This window comes from Mirounga angustirostris, unplaced genomic scaffold (assembly GCF_029215605.1).
Source record: "Mirounga angustirostris isolate CCGP_5_RB_7025 unplaced genomic scaffold, mMirAng1.0.hap1 SCAF_6, whole genome shotgun sequence".
NCBI lineage: Eukaryota > Metazoa > Chordata > Mammalia > Carnivora > Phocidae > Mirounga > Mirounga angustirostris.
In genome coordinates, this window is record NW_026991714.1 from 113,301,290 (window position 1) to 113,318,453 (window position 17,164).

The 17,164-nt window shown below is 38.4% G+C and overlaps 1 protein-coding gene across 5 annotated transcripts in view; it reads left to right on the plus strand.

Moving 5' to 3' along the window:
* The window catches only part of BMPR1A (bone morphogenetic protein receptor type 1A), a 144,863-nt gene that overhangs the window by 19,518 nt on the left and 108,181 nt on the right, over positions 1-17,164 (plus strand). The window contains exon 1 of one of the 5 annotated variants that reach the window (XM_054508255.2): positions 684-795. The exons of the other annotated variants lie outside the window; for them this stretch is intronic. The gene's annotated coding sequence lies outside the window, so the exon portion shown is untranslated. Of the gene's footprint in view, positions 1-683; positions 796-17,164 lie in introns of those variants that run through there. 5 annotated transcript variants of the gene reach the window in all.

A 17,164-nucleotide genomic window follows, 5' to 3' on the forward strand; every position in this document is an offset into this window, starting at 1 on the left:
CCTCTAAAGGTGATGCTAGTCAGGATTAAGAAATGATGGGAAAGTAGAACAAAAAGGATAAAAGTCCCCAACATCTCATAATAACCATTGATCATATTTAGTATAATTCTTTTCAGTTTTCTTTTTCTGTTCTTTTTTGTATAGTTTGCCGATGCAATATTTGTGTTCTTTCAAATTCACATCTTGAGCACTTCTAATAAAAAATTGCTCTTAGGGGCACCTGTGTGGCTCAGTCGCTTAAGCGTCTGCCTCTGGCTCAGGTCATGATCTCAGGGTCCTGGAATCGAGTCCCGCATAGGGCTCCCTGCTCAGCGGGGAGTCTGCTTGAGATTCTCTCTCTCCCCTCTACCTCTGCCCCCAACCCTACTTACACACATGCATACGCTCTCTCTAAAATAAATAAAATCTTTGTCTTTAAAAAAAAAAATTGCTCTTATTTTTTTGGGTGCTCTTTCAGTGAAATTTTTCCTTACTTGAGGGAAAACGTTTTATCCCAGGATCATCATCATTTCTGTGTATATCTATGACGTATATATAACATATACATATATATATATGCAGACATATATATATGCAGATATATATATCCATGCTCTTTATTTTTATTCTTATTTTTTAAAAAGATTTTATTTATTTATTTGACAGAGAGAGCACAAGTAGGCAGAGCGGCAGGCAGAGGGAGAGGGAGAAGCAGGACCCCTCGCTGAGCAGGGAGCCCAATGCGGGACTCGATCCCAGGACCCTGAGATCATGACCTGAGCTGAAGGCAGACGCTTAACCAACTGAGCCACCCAGGTGCTCCTCTATCTATGCTCTTAACCAGTATATATGACTGTGTGTTAAAGTCCATGTTATGTATATGTGCTTATATACATATTATTTAAATATGTATATACTTTTTATTTTTTTAAAATTAAAAAAAAATTTTTTTTTAAAGATTTTATTTATTTATTTGACAGAGAGAGACACAGCGAGAGAGGGAACACAAGCAGGGGGAGTGGGAGAGGGAGAAGCAGGCTCCCCGCAGAGCAGGGAGCCCGATGCGGGACTCGATCCCAGGACCGTGGGATCATGACCTGAGCTGAAGGCAGTCGCTTAACCAACTGAGCCACCCAGGCGCCCCTGTATATACTTTTTAAAAAAGATTTTATTTATTAGAGAAAGAGTGTGCGCACAGAGGGAGAGAGAAGCAGACTTCCTGCTGAGCAGAGAGCCGGATGCGGGGCTGATCCCAGGACCCTGAGATCAATACCTGAGCCAAAGGCAGATGCTTACCTGACTGAGCCACCCAGGCGCCCCTATAAAATTTAATGTTATTTATATAGTGGTTAAGAGCACAGACTCCACTTGGGTTTAAATTAACGCAGCTGTTCTTGGGTTTAAATCCCAGATGCTTCTTCCTAGCTATGCAACTAGCAATTTTGGCAAATTGATTTGACAAACATCATTGCCTGTTTCCTCATCTGTAAGATGGGAATAATGCTCCTTAACTCATGGAGTGGTTTTAAGATTTATATATATATGACATACCTATATGTTTTATATTTTAAAACCGTATCTGACCCATAATCAGTGTATAAGTTTAAAATTTTAGATCAGGGAACATAATTATATCACTACTGATTTAACTAGCAGACAAAAAATTAGTAAGGATGTAGAAAACCAAACAACACAAAGAAAAATTTAATGTAGAGCACCACACCCAGTGAGGATAGAATATGACCCATTTGTTGGTCATAAATTTAGCAAGCCTCAACAGATATCAAAGGATTGAAATCATTCAGTGTCCTCTGACCATAGTGGAATTAAGTTAGAAATCAATTATAAAAAAAAATATTTGAAATTAAGCAATGCACTTCTAATTCTAAACCCATGGGTTAAATAAAAAGTTACAGAGGAATTAGAAATTAATAAGATTCAATAATAGTGAAAATACATGTCATAGCAAAATTTGGGATACAGTTAATTTTTTACTTAGAGGAAATGTTACAGCTTTAAAAATATGTATCAGAAAAGTAGAAAGGCTAAAAGTCAACGATTCAAATGTCCATCTCAAGAAATTAAAATGATTGAGAATTCCTCTTAATTTTGATTGGATAGAGTATGGGAAATTTTTAGTTTTATATTTTACATCAAATTCCTTTTTTAATAAGGGGGAAAGGTATGATTGAAATAGGTTTACTTTGTTTTTCTATTAGTATTTTTTAAAATTATGTATGTATGTATGTATGTATGTAAGCAAGCTCTACGCTCAGCGTGGAGTTTGAATCCATGACCCCAAGATTAAGAGTCGCACGCTTTACCAACTGAGCCAGTCAGGCGCCCTTCCTGTTAGTATGTTTGGACTTCCTCTGCCCAGAGCTTCATTCCTAGTTTTCTTGGTTTCTAGGAGGCTTTATCTCAGTACCCTTTCTGAAAACCTTCCATTTTCTTGGCCCTTCCATAGAACCCTTAACTTTTCTAAGGAGAACAGGCTTTCTGAAGAAACCGATAACAAGTTTGAGATGATTAGTTTTAGTCTTGGTGATTATTTCTGTCTTTAAGACTTGGAAAGTATAATTTAACTTGTTAAGTATGTAATGAGTACCTGTTATAGACCCCAAACTGTCCATACTTGGTTATTATTAATAGTGGATAAAATAGTCCTGAGTTCTACTTTCATGGATCCAGCTTATGCTCTAGTGGGGGAGACCAGCATCAAAAAAAAAAATCACAAACCCACCCAGGTATATGATTACAGTGTGATACTGGTGCTAGGAAAGAAAAGGTTAGAGGACTAGGAGAGTGGATAATAGGAAACCTAAGCTTATTTATGTTGAGGATGTGGTGAGGTAATGTACAAAGCTGATTATGATAAAGTGGGGAAATAGACCCATGGAGATTCACAGAAAGTGTGTTTTAAAAGAAAGAGATCATAAATCTTAAAATGTGTTATCGTGACTGACTTAAATTCAGCAGTCCAGAGGCCTGAGTAATTACCCTTAGTCCAGTACTGACTGGTTGGGTAGTCTTATTCAGGACATGCTTCAGGTCTCAGGTCTCAGTTCTCTGTTCTATAGTATGAAAGTGATCAGGACTAAACTAGATGATGGCTAAGTTTCCAGTTCCAAAGTGCTAAGTCCATTGAAGCTTTTATTAGCACTTTAAAGGGTGTTTTTCTTCTGATTATGAAAACCACATGTATTATTTTTAGAAAAATTTGAAGACTGTAGAAAAGAAAGACTCTTTCCCCCAAATTTCATTTGTACTAGAGAGGTCAATTTTATTATAAATAGTGAATATATCAGAGAATTGGACTTCCCCACAGCTCTGGGAGCTAATGGTCAGCAGGACAGTATTAATCAGGATCGGCTAAATTATGCCTCATTAATGAACAAAGTCCTAGAATTTCATTGGCTAGATGGAGCAAAAAGTTTATTTCTCATCCCATGTACAGCTTGAATGAAGTAGGCAGTTGAGATAACGCCTGTCAGAGGTTCTGTTCTCTTGTAACTGTACCTCTGGAACACATGGCTTTCTTGGTTGCTGTGGAAGGGAAGAAAACATTGGAGGGTCTTGTAACCAGTAATTATGTAACGTCAACAGTCAGAACTAGTCATTTGGCTTATCTAACTGCAAGAGGGTAGAGGAGTGTAGTTCTCCCATGCTCCTGGAAGTGGAGGAGCCTGGCTGTGGGTGAGCTTTAAAAAGCCTTTCAACAGTGACCTTGCTTTCCTTGGCTGTAGTTGAGTAGAGTGAGGATGGGACCCTGATCCAGGTGGGGCCAGTTGGATTGTGTGGCCTAGGAATTTGCTTTGCATAACCAGAGACTGAGTAGAGTTAGTACTGGAGTGCTCAGGTCAATAGACACAGATTCAAGGGTGGGATTCAAGTAGCTGAGTGATCGGAAGTTGATCTATAGAGAGAACAGTGAATCAGATGCATTGCCGAAATAAGGAATTGTGTGGCTATGGGGAGGAAAAAGAACTACTGGTATTCAGTGGCTTTACATTTCTAAGTTCTGGATTATTAATGAAGACTGGTTGTTCCTGCAGAGATTTCTTAAGAATGTGTATGCTTTCCCAACATGTGGGATAGTCAAAAAAGTGAGCATGTTTTGTGCCACAAATCAGTAGATTTTCAGAAAGCAAAAATAAAATAGGTTATATTTATATTTTCTGACCATAGTGCAATAGAAATGAGCGTAAGTAGGATGCCCCTCTCCCCCCAAAAAACAGAACCATACAGAATAAACAAAAACATCTACTTTCTTTGGGAGCAAGGGAAGAGAAATTCCTTTTAAGTAGCTTAAAGGGACGATCATAACTGAAGTCACACAATTTACAAGTTAATTACAGTGAGCGCTACATATCAATGTTGCCAATGTGAAACTTTATGGAAAATTCATAGCAGTTAAATATTAACTAGTAAACAGGAAAGATTAGAGCTGAATGAACAAGATATTCAGTTTAAACTGATTAAAAACAAAATAAACCCAAATAAAGTAGAACGAAGGAAGTAATAAATATAAAATTACAAGTTAATGAAAAATAAAACAACTTTTTTTTTTTTTTTTTTAAGATTTGATTTTTAAGTGATTTCTATACCTAACATGGGGCTCGAAGTTGCAACTCCCAAGATCAAGAGTTGCATGCTCCACTAACTGAGCCAGCCTTGTGCTCCCAAAATAAAATAGCTCTTGACAGTAAAACCAAAGCTGGCAGACTCTGGGCAAGCCTGGTTAAGAAGGAAACAAGCTGAAGGCAAACATTACAAACAAGTCAGGGACACCTCTACAAATACTGAGATGAGAGCCTCAGAAGAGGATATCATGCATAACTTCATGCCACACATTCTAGAAATTAATGAAACAGATTATTTCCTGGGAAAATATAAATTAATAAAATTTTCAGAAGGAATAGAAAAGCTCAATAATCCAGTAGCTGATGAAGAAATAGAAAAAATTGTTGAAGATACACCCTTTAAAAGGGCCAGATATTTTTACAAGACTTTAAAGTAATTGATGAGCCCTGTGTTACATAGATTTCCAGAGGAAAGAAAAAAAATGTAAAAGAGAAGATGCCCTTTGAAGCGATCATAATTCTGTTAGCAAAAAACATAGCACAGGAAAAGAAAACAATAGGCTATTTTCCTTTATCACCTAGTTGTAAGATCCAAAATAAGATAGTAGGAAACTGAACCCAACAGTATGTCAAAACTGTGTAGGGAAAAACTCACCCTGGGATACAAGGATGATTTGATCTTAGCAAACCTTTTAGTGTCATTTACACTATATTGGTAAATCAAAAAAGGAAAATAATATCATTTCAATTGATAACAAAAGATACCAGATAAAATTCAGTAACCACTTCCAGTAGACTAGGAAAAGAAGGAAACTTCCTCAACTTGATAAGGGGTAAAACTACCTAAAGCGTGTAGTAAACCCAACTGGTAAAATATTTTCTCTGAAAAAAAGAGCAACACTAAGCTCAGTAATCCAGTAGCTGATGAAGAAATAGAAAAAATTGGGGCACCTGGGTGGCTCAGTCATTAAGCGTCTGCCTTCGGCTCAGGTCATGATCCCAGGGTCCTGGGATCAAGCCCCACATTGGGCTCCCTGCTCGGCGGGAGGCCTGCTTCTCCCTCTCCCACTCCCCCTGCTTGTGTTCCCTCTCTCGCTGTGTCTCTCTCTGTCAAATAAATAAATAAAATCTTAAAAAAAAAAAAAAAAGAAATAGAAAAAATTGTTGAAGATATACCCTTTAAAAGGGCCAGATTTTTTTTTTTTTAAAGATTTATTTATTTATTTGAGAGAGCGAGAATGAGAGAATGAGAGAGAGAGAGAGTACATGAGAGGGGGGAGGGTTAGAGGGAGAAGCAGGCTCCTCGCCGAGCAGGGAGCCCCATGCAGGATCGATTCAGGGACTCCAGGATCATGACCTGAGCCGAAGGCAGTTGCTCACAACTGAGCCACCCAGGCGCCCAAGGGCCAGATATTTTTACAAGACTTTAAAGTAATTGATGATCCCTGTGTTACACAGATTTCCAGAGGAAATCTTAACTTAATGACTGAGCCACCCAGGGGCTCCGAAAAAATTTTTGTTTTTAGACAGCATTCTCTGAAAGAATGCATCACTAAGTTCTCTGGAGAGCTCAGAAACCTAGCCCTTAGTGTCCTGCAAGAATACAAGAGAATATATAAAGGAAAAGAAAAAGGATTCCCCTAAAAATAACTAGATTTTTTTTTTAATGTAATACATACTTGGCAGCAAACTTTTCAAACAATATGGAAAAGTGAGCTTTCCCCTTTCTGCGTTTGTTGCTGCTCTCTCCCTCTCAGTTTATTTCTCTTAACCACGGTTGCCACTTTATATATCCTTCTACAATTTTCTCTCCCTTTACAAAAGTATATTTCCATTTTTGTGTGTTTTGGCATTATGCATTAGGCATTATGCATTCTGTGTTGCAACTTGCCTTTTCCACTTAACATTTTCTATGTCTCCCTCATTCTGTTTAACCTCTCATTGAACTTGCGGGGACCTAAGGCTGTGTTTAATCTCTTTAGCTGACCCTTTCCTTCCACTGCCCTCCAACCCCTGGAGCCTTTCCGTTGTGCCTCATTTTCTGACCATTCTATTCATCTTCTTGCTCTCAAGCGTTCTGAAGTTTTTTGGGCAGTCTGTTCCCCTTTTCAGACCAGTGTTTTTAAATGTGTAAGATAAAACACATTGGTTTTCTAAGGAAACCAATTATGTTGAAATACAGATATTAAAGTAGTTAAACCTTTTTTTTTTTTTTTAAAGATTTTATTTATTTGAGAGAGAGAGAGCACATGAGAGGGGGAGGGTCAGAGGGAGAAGCAGACTCCCCGCTGAGCAGGGAGCCCGATGCGGGACTCGATCCAGGGACTCCAGGATCATGACCCGAGCCGAAGGCAGTCGCTTAACCAACTGAGCCACCCAGGCGCCCCTAAACCTTTTTAAATATAGTAATACATATGTTCTTTTATTAACTCATTAAGTAACCCAATGGTGGGTTTTAACTACCCTAATTTTTTAAAAATGATGAGGCATAAATAATATTTTAAATTATCTGCAGCAATGTAACTTGATGAGAATATCCAATTTCTTTTGGTTACAAAGTTGCAGGTACTGTTCATACTACTGTGGGTTTTGCCTACTCTCCTAATTAAATAATTATATTTCAGTTAGAGGTTAATGAAACTAAAGATGTAATTTTTCCCATCTAGTCCATCAAGTTCATGGACCTCCTGAATTTTGTGAGGTCATGGGCCTCTGATTAAGAACCCCAGCAACTAAAACTTGATTCACACTGGAAAACCCTGATTTCTTTTGCAGCCCACTTAAATCGGTGGGGTTTTCTCTTTCAGACAACTCTTCTTTGGACTTGGAAATGAATTCTCTTCCTTGCCCCTCTTCGCTATTCCCACACCACTCTCCCTCTCACTTTACTTAACATCAAACAGAAAACATGATTTTTCAGTCTCCTCATTCGGTAATACTATCTACTGCTCCTTGCAGTTTTCCATGGGACCTGGGCTTATTCCTTCATCCTCTCCCCAACCCTCTCTCTTCTGTGAAGATTTTACTTTATATGGCTCACTATCTCCAATACTAGTTTATTTTAATTCTTGATGATCCATCTCAACATCCAGGTGGCTGATTCTTCCACTACTTTCCTGGTCTCTTGTTTCCTTGACCTCTGCCAGTGTCTTCCTCTCTACCTCAGCCGCCCCGGCCTCAGATCTGTTATATGATAATAATGTGATCATAAAAGGGGCGCCTGGGTGGCTCAGTTGTTAAGCGTCTGCCTTAGGCTCAGGTCATGATCTCAGGGTCCAGGGATCGAGCCCTGCATCGGGCGCCCTGCTTGGCGGGAAGTCTGCTTCTCCCTCTCCCACTCCCCCAGCTTGTGTTCCCTCTCTCGCTGTGTCTCTCTCTGTCAAATAAATAAAATCTTTAAAAAAAAATAATGTGATCATAATCATAAATCTGTAATTTCAATTTCATGTACCCTACTCTCTGATCATCACTTCTGATCCTTCCAGCTCATGCCTTCTAGTATAAACAATCCTTTTATCTCACTGGGACCTACAACCCACTGACCCTATTGCTTTTTTACTGTTCCTCACCCACTCCCCCTTATGTTCTCACTCTGCTCCTTATTCAGTTTGAATTCTGTGGTCAGTCATAATTGTTCAGCTGCAAATATTCCCCAACACCCTTGCCCTCACTTGCTTCATTGCTTAGTTGAGAAACTCCAATGTTGGATAAATCCAGTTGTGCCTACCCTGCATGTTTTTGTGTGTGTGGTAAAAAACTCGTAACATAAATTTACACTCTTAATGACTTAAGTGTACACTACAGTATTGTTAATTATGTGCCCATTGTTATACAACAGCTCTCTAGAACTTTTTTCAGCTTTGAAACTATACTCATTGAACAGCAGCTTCCCATTTCTCCATCCCCTTAGCCGCTGGCAACTGGCCACCCTTTTACTTTCTGTCTCTATGGGTTTAATTACTTTAGGTGCTGCATGTAAGTGAGATCATACGGTACATGTCTTTTTGGGATTGGCTTTTTTCACTTAGTATAATGTCCTCAAGATCCATCTATGTTTGTAGCATAGGACATGATTTCCTTGATTTTTAAGGTTGAATAATACTCCATTGCATGTGTAGACCACATTTTCTTTACCTATGAATCTGTTGATGGACATTTAGGTTTTTTCCGCTTCTTGGTTTGTGAATAATGCCACAAAGAACAAAGGTGTACACATCTCTCTTTGAGATCCTGTTTTCAATTCTTTTGAATATATACCCAGAAATGGAATTGCTGGATCCTATGATAGTTCTATTTTTAATTTTTGAAGAGCTTCTATACTGTTTTTCCATAGTGGCTGCACCATTTTACATTACCACCAACAGTGCACAAGGGTTCTGGTTTCTCCACATCCTTGCAACACTTGTTATTTTCTGTTTTTTTGATAATGGCCATACTAATGGGTATGAGGTGATATCTCATTGTGGTTTTAATTTGGATTTCACTGATGAATTTTACTATTAGTGATGTTAAGCATCTTTCAGATGCTCGTTGGCCATTTGTATATCTTTGGAAAAATGTCTGTTCAAGTCCTTTGCCCATTTTTAATTAGGTTACTATTATTTTTTTGTTACGAGTAGGAGTTCTTTGTATATTCTGGTTATTAATACTCTATCCAGTTTATGGTTTGCAAGTATTTCTCCCATTCTGTAGGTTGCCTTTTTATTACCCTGTTGATTGCTTCCTTTGCTGTGAAAGTTTTTAAGTTTTGACATAGTCCCATTTGTCCATTTTTGTTGTTGTTGTTACCTCTACTTTTGGAGTCATATTCAGTAAATCATTGTTCATCCCAATGTCATGAAGCTTTTTCCCTGTATTTTCTTCTAGGAGTTTTATAGTTTTAGATCTTATGCTGAAGTTTTTAATCCATTTTTAAAAAGATCTTATTTATTTATTTATTTGAGAGAGAGAGAGAGAAAGAGCAGGAGCATGAATGAGGGGAGGGGCAGAGGGGGAAGAAAAGGGAGAGAGAGAATCCCAAGCAGACTCCCTGATGAGCACAGAGCCCGACACAGGGCTTGATCCCACAACCCTGAGATCATGACCTGAGCTGAAACCAAGAGTCAGATGCTCAACCGACTGAGCCACCCAGGCACCCCTCTTTAACCCATATTGAATTAAGTTTTGTACATGGTGTAAGGTAAGGATCTATCTTCATTCTTTTTTATGTGGTTATCCAGTTTCCCCAGCACCGTTTGTTGAAGAGACTAGCCTTCCACCATTGTTGAAGGTAATTTGACCATATATGTGAGGGTTTATTTCTGGGGTCTTTATTCTATTCTGATGGTCTGTATGTCTGTCTTTATGCTTGTAACATACTTTTTGATTACTGTAGAGCTTCTTGATATGTTTTGAAGTCAGAAAGTGTGAGGCCTCTGGCTTTGTTCTTTCTCAAGATTGTTTTGGCTATTCAGGGTCCTTGGAGATTCCATATGAATTTTATGATAGTTTTCTCTATTTATGCAAAATATGCTCTTGGGATTTTCATAAGAATTGCACTGAATCTGTAGATCGCTCTGGGCAGTATGGACATTGTCTTTCTGTTTATTTGTGTCTTTAATTTTTCTCAGCAATGTTTTGTAGTTTTTAGTGCACAAGTCTTTCACCTCCTTGATTAACTTGATTCCAAAGTATTTTCTTTCCTTTTTTTTAATAGGCCCTTATTTTTTAATATAATCTGTTTCATGTCAATTTATTATTACAAAGCATTGAAATGATCCTAAGCTGAAAACATTCTCTATGTTGGTGAACCTGTAAATATACATCTTTCAAAACAACAAAATTATTTCAGCATTTTTCTTTTTTTCTTCCATTTTATTTTTTAATATTAATTTTTATTGAAGTATAGTTGACACACAAAGTTACATTAGTTTCAGGTGTACAACATAGTGATTAGACAAGTTTATACATTATGCTATGCTCACAAGTGTAGCTGCCATCCATCACTATACAATGCTAGTACAAGACCATTGACTGTATTCACTGTGCTGTGCCTTTTATTCATGTGATTTACTTATTCCATAACTGGAAGCCTGTATCTCCCACTCCCCTTCACTTATTTTGCCCATTCCCCCACTCCCTATTGTAAATGGGGTTCTTTTCTTTTTTTTAATGGGTTTGGTTTCTTAATTTCCTTTTTGGATTTTTTATTGTTAGTGTACAGAAACACAACTAGTTTTTGAATGTAGATTCTATATCCTATATCTTTGCTGAATGCATTTATTCTAACAGGTTTTTTTCCCCTGTGTGGAATGTTTATGGATTCCTACATATAATATCATGTCATCTGTAAACAGATAATTTTACTTTTTCCTTTCTGGGTTTTTTTTTTTCTTTTTTTCCAGCAATCAAGACTGTATTGTACTGGCATAAAGATTGGCTTATATATAGGCATATATATATAAATACTCACACATAAATGGAGTAGAATCAAGATTCCAGCAGTAAAATATGACATTTACGGTCAATGGATTCTAGACCAAGGTGTCAAGGCTTTTCAGTGGGGCAGGGGGGAGAACAGTGTTTTCAACAAATGGTTCTGGAACAACTGTATATCAACATGTAAATGAATTAGGTTTGTCCCCAACTTCACACCATGTACAAAAATTAATACAAAATTTTGACAGAAATGGAAACTATAATATCAAAGACCTTAATGTAAGAAGTAAAAGTATATAACACTATTCAGAATATAGTCATAAGTCTTTGTAATCTCAAAGTAGGTAATTATTTCTTAGAAATGACATCAAAATCATAAGCAACAAAGGAAAAAATAGATGAATCAAATTTGATAAAATTAAAAGCTTCTGTGCTTCAAAGGAAATTGTCAATAAATGGAAAAGACAGACAACAGAATGGGAGAAAATATTGTCAAATCATATATCTGATAAAGGATTAATATCCAAAATATATAAATAACTCTTACAACTCAAAAATAAAAATAAAATGATCCCAATTTTAAAATGGACAAAGGATTTTATTTTTTTTATTTTTTTATGTTATGTTAATCACCATACATTACATCATTAGTTTTTGATGTAGTGTTCCATGATTCATTGTTTGCGTATAACACCCAGTGCTCCATGCAGAACGTGTCCTCCTCAATACCCATCACCAGGCTAACCCATCCTCCCACCCCCCTCCCCTCTAAAACCCTGTTTGTTTCTTGGAGTCCATCGTCTCTCGTGGTTCATCTCCCCCTCTGATCTCCCCCCCTTCATTCTTCCCCTCCTGCTATCTTCTTCTTCTTTTTTTTTTAACATATAATGTATTATTTGCTTCAGAGGTATAGATCTGTGATTCAACAGTCTTGCATGCTTCACAGCGCTCACCATAGCACATAGCCTCCCCAATGTCTATCACCCAGCCACCCCATCCCTCCCACCCCCCACCACTCCAGCAACCCTCAGTTTGTTTCCTGAGATTAAGAATTCCTCATATCAGTGAGGTTATATGATACATGTCTTTCTCTGATTGACTTATTTCGCTCAGCATAATACCCTGCAGTTCCATCCACATTGTTGCAAATGGCAAGATTTCATTCTTTTTGATGGCTGCATAATATTCCATTGTATATATATACACCACCTCTTCTTTATCCATTCGTCTGTCGATGGACATCTTGGCTCTTTCCACAGTTTGGCTATTGTGGACATTGCTGCTATAAACATCGGGGTGCATGTACCCCTTCGGATCCCTACCTTTGTATCTTTGGGGTAAATACCCAGTAGTGCAATTGCTGGATCATATGCTAACTCTATTTTCAACTTTTTGAGGAACCTCCATACTGTTTTCCAGACTGGCTGCACCAGCTTGCATTCCCACCAACAGTGTAGGAGGGTTCCCCTTTCTCTGCATCCCCGCCAACATCTGTCATTTCCTGACTTGTTAATTTTAGCCATTCTGACTGGTGTGAGGTGATATCTCATTGAGGTTTTGATTTGGATTTCCGTGATGCCGAGTGATGTTGAGCACTTTTTCATGTGTCTGTTGGCCGTTTGGATGTCTTCTTTGGGGCCGTGATCGTATAGTGGTTAGTACTCTGCGTTGTGGATGTCTTCTCGTATGTTTGTTAGTAGGCCAAGTCATGTTCACATTCTGAAGTACTTCCTCCCCCAGGAGGAGCCACGCGGGAGTGCACCGCAGGGATCTGCTGGGTTTGGAGACTCCACACGGGGTCGGGTGCCAGAGATAGAAACGCGCGGTCACAGGCCGGGTGAGCACGGAGTGCAGCCGGAGACCGGGGAGATGGGAGTGACTGATGGCTTTTCTCTGGGGGCTCACTGAGGAGCGGGGCCCCGAGTTCTTGGCTCCTCCGGGGTGGAGATTGGGAGGCCGCCATTTTCACTCTTGGCCTCCAAAGCTGTACGGAAAGCTCACCTCTTCCTTTCTGTTTTGAATGCCTTCTTTTTTCTTTCCTTGCCTAATTGCTCTGGCTGGGGCTTTCAGTAGTATGTTGAGTAGAAGTGGTGAGAGCAGTCACCTGTGTCTTGTTCCTCATCTTAGAGGAAAAACTTTCAGTTTTCATCATTGAGTATGATGTTTTCATATATGACCTTATTATGTTGAAGTAATACTTTCTAGTTTGTTGAGTGTTTTTGTATGGAAGATTGTTGAATTCTGTCAAATGATTTATCTGTACCAGTTGAGACGATCATGTGATTTTTGTTCTTCCTTGTGTTAATGTAGTATATTACATTTATTGCTTTTCTTACACTGAACAATCCTTGCATCTCAAGGATAAATCCTATTTGGTCATGGTGTGTAATATTTTAAATGTGCAGTTGAACTCAGTTTGCTAGTATTTTGTTGAGGAATTTTGTATCTGTATTATCAGGGATATTGGTCTAAAGTTTTCTAATAGTATCTTTGTCTGGCTCTGGTATCAGAGGTCATAAAATGAGTTTAGAATTGTTCTTCCTCTTTAGTTTTTTGGAAGACTTTGAGAAGGATTGGCATTAATTCTGTAAATTCTTTAAATGTGTAAAAGTCTCCAGTGAAACCATTTGGTCTTGGGCTATTCTTTGTTGGAAGATTTTTGATGAGTGATTCAATCTCTGTACTAGTTACAGGTCTGTTTAGGTTTTCTTTTTCTCATGATTCATGGTAGGTTGTATGTTTCTAGGAATTTATTCATTTCTTCTAGGCAATCCAAATTGTTAATGTATAATGATTCATCATAGTCTCTTAAATCTTTTTTATTTCTGTGACATCAGTTGTAATGTCTCCTCTTTCTGATTTTAGTTATTTGAGCCTTCTCTCTTCTTAGTCCTTCTTAGGTCTGTAAATTTTGTTGATCTTTTCAGAAAATAAAGTCTTTTATTAATTTTTTCTATTGTTCTTCTGTCCTTTATTTTGTTCATTTCTGCTGTAATCATTTTCGGTTTCTTCCTTACAACTTTTGAGTTTAGTTTTTCTTTTTTTGGTTCTTTGAGGTGTAAAGTTAGATTGTTGACTTCAGACTCTCTCTTTATTAGTTGTAGGCATTTACTGCTGTAAACTTCCCCCATAGAACTGCTTTTGCTGCATCCCATAAGTTTCGGTATGTTGTGTTTTTGTTTTCATTTGTCTCAAGATATTTTCTAAATTACCTTAGTTCTTCTTTGACCCATTAGTTGTTGAAGAGTGTGTTGTTTAATTTTCACATATTTGTGAATTTTCCAGTTTTCCTACACTTGATTTCTAGTTTCATTCCTTTGTGGTTGGAAAAGATACTTGGTATGATTTCAGTATTCTTAACTTTGTAAAGACTTGTTTTGTGGCCTAACATGTGATCTGTCCTGGAGTATGTTCCATGTGTGGTTAAGAATGTGTGTTTGGGGGCGCCTGGGTGGCTCATTCGGTTAAGCGGCTGCCTTTAGCTCAGGTCATGATCCCAGGGTCCTGGGATCAAGCCCCACATCGGGCTCCCTGCTCCGCGGGAGGCCTGCTTCTCCCTCTCCCACTCCCCCTGCTTGCGTTCCCTCCATCACTATGTCTCTCTCTGTCAAATAAATAAATAAAATCTTAAAGAAAAAAAAAAAAGAATGTGTGTTTGTCTGCTGTTGGGTGGAGTGTTGTGTGTATGTCTGTTAGGGCCGTTTGGTCCAAAGTGGTGTTCAAATCTGTTTTCTTACTGATGTTCTGTCTGCTTCTATCTGTTATTGAAAGTGGGATATTGAAATCTACTATTGTTGTGTTACTGTTTATTTCTCCCTTCAGTTCAGTGTTTGCTTTTCATTTGGGTGCTTTGGTTGTGCACTTGGACTTTTGCTGCATCAAGTGGCTGGAGAATTAGCTTTGCCGATTGGTCTTACTTCCAGTTAATGACTATCAAGTCAGATGAGCCCTTCATGTTGCTCAACAATAGTCCATTTACTCTGCTAGTCTGACCTAGCTGGTCATTTAAACCTCTTCCTCCTCAGACCTCTGACATTACTTTCAGCATTCTTTACTCTCAGTACACAAATTTACTTTTTATCTCACTGAGAAAGTAGATGCCTTAAGAAGATACGCCATGTATTCTGCCTTTCCTCTATCTTAAGGAATGACCTGACCGTCCTGGTAGCAAGGGCCACGCCCCGTGCTGTGCTGCATCTAATTCCATCTCTCATCCTGAACACAACCTCTCTTAACTCCACTTTTCCTTCTGTTGCTCTATCCCCCCACCTCTTTTTTTTCAAAAGATATATTTATATTTTGTTTCCAGTTTTTTCCTTCTCTTATCTTTTGAGTCTGCCCCCTCTAATTAGGCTCTCCCTCCCAGCACCTGCCTAAACTGCTCTTGTGAAGGTTACCCATGACTCTTCCTTTTTTACTCTTGAATTATTTGATCTGTTAACTGTACTTGACACAGGTGGTCCCTTATTCTCTCCCCACAGAAACACTCTCTTCACTTGGCTTCCAGGACTGGTCTTCTTTGTTTCCCTCTCAGTCTTTTGTTTCTCATGGAGTGCCTTGAGGACCCAGTCCTTTCACCTCGCCACATTCATTCCCTTGATCTGATCCTACCTCCAGGCTTTGAAACGATCTGTGTTTTGATGATGCCCAACTTTTAATCGCCAGCCTGAACCCCTCCTAAGCAATATGGATTTATGCTTTGCTTGGATGTCTAATGGGCAACTGACGTGTCACTTTTCCTAAAAGGAACTTACCATTCTTTCCCTCAGTAACTTTGTGTGTCATGCTTAGAATGGCCTCCCCTTGAATGGCCTCCCCTTGTCTGAGAATAATTAAAAATTGAGAACAAAACTGTTTTCTTCTACTTTAAATATCTTATTTATCTACAATTTATTTTTGGTTTAAAGAGTGAGATAAGGCTCTTTTTTTTCTTTGAAGCCAGACAGCCAGCCAGTTTTTCAGCACTATTGAATAATCAGTGTTTACCTGGTTGACATGTCATCTCTATCACTCTGCAAATGATATCGGAGTTAAAAGTTGCACATAACAATACCACTTAATGTTTGCATTATAGATTTCACACTCTTTATTTGACAGAGAGAGATACAGCGAGAGAGGGAACACAAGCAGGGGGAGTAGGAGAAGGAGAAGCAGGCCTCCCGCCGAGCAGGGAGCCCGATGTGGGGCTCGATCCCAGGACCCTGGGATCATGACCTGAGCCGAAGGCAGGTGCTTAACGACTGAGCCGCCCAGGTGCCCCTAGATTTCACACTCTTTTAAAACATATCTCAGTTCAGACCACACCACGTAATAGTAGGTTAAAAAATGGAATAATTAAACAAATTGTATAAGAGTACAGAAACAATTCCATTTTAAATTTAGCACCAGGAACAACACACCAGTGGAGAAAAGGGCCGCTAATTAATCCTTGGGTACTTGAAAAATAATTAACTTTTACACAATAAAAACCAATAAAATGTAAAATGGAAGGCAACACTGGGGTATGAAATATACAACAACAGATGGAAGCTTTTAATCCAAAATAAAATATTCAAATTTATTGGGTAAGTACTTAGATTAGGATTCAAAAGTGGTGAACAGTTAGTTAACATGGGCAGAAATATTTAGTAAATTATCACGTGTGAAAATACTGTCTGTGCTTAATTCCAATTAAAGTCATGGGAAATGAAATCACCCCAGGGTTACACTACAAACCTATGAAACTGTCAGTTATGTGATAAGAGGAAATAGCATATCTGTTTGCCAGTATCGTAATTTGGACCAATCTCAGGCGAAAGGAATTTGACTAAACATACATTTTAGGGGAAAGAGAAGTGGCATACCATGGAGCTGAGGGTTTGACTGTAACATTTCTGTTCAGCGATGCCATACTGTGTCCCTAGCCTAGTAGAGTTTGTTTCAAGGGAGCCTAGGCATAAAGTGAGTAAACTAGTAGACTCAAGGTAGGATTTCTTAGTGCTTTTTTGTTATTACTCTTGCGTTAATAAAATAAGATTAAGAAAAATTCCATTCCATTAATTCATGCTTTGAACCAAATATGTTTCATGTAAAATGGAATAGAAGTGAATTTTTCTTTTCTTTTTTTGGGGGGTGGGCAGAGGAAGAGGGAGAGAGAGAGACTCTTAAGCAGGCTCCATGCCCAGCACGGAGCCCAGGGCTCGATC